Here is a 3,252-nt window from a genome sequence, read left to right as displayed (position 1 = left end):
CCTGGCCACGCCGCCCCCGCCGGGCACGGGCCGTCCTGGGGCACCCAGCTGTCTCGCGGGGCACGGGGTACCCCCGGACTCGGGGTGTCCTGGGGGACCCCCCCTATCCATTGTCTACCTTCCCCCCGGCACGGGGAACCCCCGGGTGCAGAGCATCCCCACTCACATGTCAGCCCCAGGGCATGGGGTACCCGAGGGATGCCTTCAACCACATCCCCTCCTCCCTCAGGGCACAGGGCACCCCCAGGGGCTGGGCATCTTGGGGAGACCCCCCCCCCCCAATCCACAGAACACCCACCGGGACACAGGGCACTGTGGGGACACCTCCACCACCATCCATAGAGCTTGGGGTGTTCCTGGGCACTGGACATCCTGCGTATGCCCCCATCCACATGCTTCCCCAGGACATGATGACCCTGCTCCCAGGAGTCCCCTGTCCACATAAGCCCACCCAGGAATAAGGCATTTGTGGGGCACCCCCATTCAAACGCCCCCCCTCCACAATCCATATTCTCTCCCCTGGCATGGGGCATCTCCTGGGCATGGGGCATCCTGGGGGCTCCCCATCTACACAGCCCACCTTCAGGCATGAGCCCTTCTGGGGCTCGTTGGGCCCCACCCAGGCATGGGATATCCTGGGGATTCTTCCACCCACGCAGTCCCCTCCCAGGCCGCTTGACGCCCCAGGACACAGGGCACTGCAGGACACCGTCCATCCACACAGTCCCCCGTGGTGCATGGACCCCCTGCAGACCTCTCCCCCGCAGCCAGTCCCTCCCCAGGACATGCAGATCCTCCATCCACTTGGCACCCCTGACCATGGGCCACCAAAGCATGCCCCCCCACCCAAATCCACACCGCACTCTGCAAAGTCACACGCACCCCACAACTTGTGCCCTCAACATCCCCAAATCCCTCCGGCTGCTGCCCACCCCAGGCAGAGAAAGGCTCCAGAGCGGGACCCTGGGCTTCTGCCCACCAGTGACAGTGGCTGCAAGGGGACAGGAGCCCAGATGCTTGGGTTCCCTTGCTCGGGGAGGGAAGGGGGCAGCCGTGGAGGAGGCTGAGAGAGCAGCACCCAGCACCGGTCCCACTCTTCATCCACATGTGCCCAGGCTGGCGAGGGTGGCAGCGGTGGGTAGTGAGCAGACACCATGGAAAAGCCTGGGGAGAGCATCATCCAGCTGGGGAAACTGAGGCACACACTGCGAGGAGGGGGGCCGGTGGAGAGGGAGGCCAGCATGTGCCACCCGTGTCCCTGCCATGCCACCCCTGCCAAGGGGGGCAGCGAGGGGTGGCGGGGGCGTGGCGGGCGGGCGCCCAGAGAGGGGAAGGCGGGTGGGGAGGGGAGGAGGGGGAAGTGCGGGGCTGCCAAAATCAACTCCGGGCGGTACAAACACCCGGCCAGCTGTGCGGTGTAGCTAGGGAAACACGGCACAGCTGGAGCACAACAGGCCCCTGCCTCCCCAGAAGGCTCCTCCTGGGCCTCCCCGCGGCCTGGCGAGCGGCTGGGGGGGCTGCAGCCCACCGCCCGGTGCCCCCAGTACCAGCCTGCATGGGGTTGCCCATCCTCGGCTCGCCTGCGGCCACCCCATACCATTCCCTGCCCCGGATTGGCACGTGTCCCTGTGCAGTGGGCACCTCTCCCAGGGAGGGCAGTGGGGCACGGGGGCTTGGCTGTGCCGGGGATCTGCCCCGTGGCAGGAGCTGGCACTGGCATGAGGCAGCGAGGAGCAGCTGGGCTTCCCCCGGCGGGACTGCCCACTGGCATCACCAGGGCTGGGACGCTGCCAGGGCCCCGGGCATCCCCCGGGCATGGCCGTGCCTGACGCCCTGCTGCTCGCAAGCACTTTCTGCAAGCGGGGACCATGCCCAGCAGCATGGCAACCCCCAGCCCCATGCCCTCCCCGCTGTCGCCAGCAGTTCCACTGACCTGTCCCCTCTCCTCTCTCCCGGTGTCCCCGCTGGCCTGGGATCTGGCAGTGTGGTGGGCAGGGGAGGGCTGGGGTCTGCGTGGCTGTGCCAGCGTCACCGTGCGGTGCCCGCTGCGGCCCGGCAGCGGCCCTGGGGGACGGTGGGACGCGAGCGGGGCCGAGCAGGGAGGAGGCGGGCGATGGCTCCCGGCCGCCCCGCTGGTGCCAGGAATCCGGCGCTGGCTCCGCACACCCAGAGCTCGTCACAGTCTCCTGGCTCGGCCACGGGACGCGGGGAATCGGTGGGGGGAAGCTCCCTCCCTCTTCCCAGGGAAAGGAAGGAGAGACCGGGAACCTGCCTGGCTGCGGCCATCGGCATGGGGGAAACTGAGGCACGGGATGGCAGCATGAGGGAGAGGGGGGCTGCAAGGGTGTCCCGGCGCTGCCAGGCTGGGACCAGGCTGGTATGCTGGCATGGGGCCCGGCAAGGCAGGAGGATGACAGGCATCCCTGCCCGGGGAGGGGGCATCGCCATTGCAGCGAGGGCACAAGGGCAGGGACGAAACGAGTGCCCCAGCCGTGCCTGGGCATCCCTCATCCACAGCCCTGGCCGCCCTTGGAAATGCCAAGGGGTGCCCCCAGGCAAGGGGCAAAGGGCAGTGTGCCAGAACCGGCGGGCGCCTCGGGGGTCCCTGTGCTGGCGGGGAGGGGGTGGCGCCGGCCGGGGGCGGCACTGGGAAAGGGTCCCAGTCCCGCCAGCTGCTTCCCAGCACCCGCACATGTGTGCCGGCAGCGCCCTGCACAAAGGCGGCTCTGAGGCTCTCTGGAGCCGGGGCCTGGCGCCGGCATAGCCCCAACGGGGTTGCCGGCTGCGGGCAGCTGGAGCCGCACGGGGATGAAGCCGGCCGGCCGTCGGCAGCCCTGGCCACCCCGCCTGGCACCCACACCCCTCCGGCACCTCTACCCGGAGCGAGCGCCCAACTTGCCCCTGGGTGGGGAGGCGGTGGCCCCGTGGGGTGCTGTCCCGGCACAGCGCGGGTGGGATGCCCCGACGACGCCCTGCGAAACAGCCCGCAGCGCCGCCGGGGCTTCGAGGGCACGTGCCCTGCCCGGCAGCGAGGGTCCCTCGCCGGGTCCTGGCAGGCCGTGGTGCCGCAGCCGTGCCGTGCCTGGCATGGGGACGTCGCAGCGGGCCCTCGCCAGCGCTCTTGCCCCACGCAGCTCCCTATTGTCTGGCCTCATTAGCTGCTGCCTGCTCGTGGCTTTGAACATGAGCCGGGCTCGGGGCGGCAGGAAGGAGCCTCTGCTCCCCGGGGATGGGGTCGAGGCGAAACCGCAC

Source organism: Haliaeetus leucocephalus, unplaced genomic scaffold (assembly GCF_000737465.1).
Source record: "Haliaeetus leucocephalus isolate CR32 unplaced genomic scaffold, Haliaeetus_leucocephalus-4.0 Scaffold362, whole genome shotgun sequence".
Lineage (NCBI taxonomy): Eukaryota > Metazoa > Chordata > Aves > Accipitriformes > Accipitridae > Haliaeetus > Haliaeetus leucocephalus.
This window is presented reverse-complemented; position numbering follows the sequence as displayed.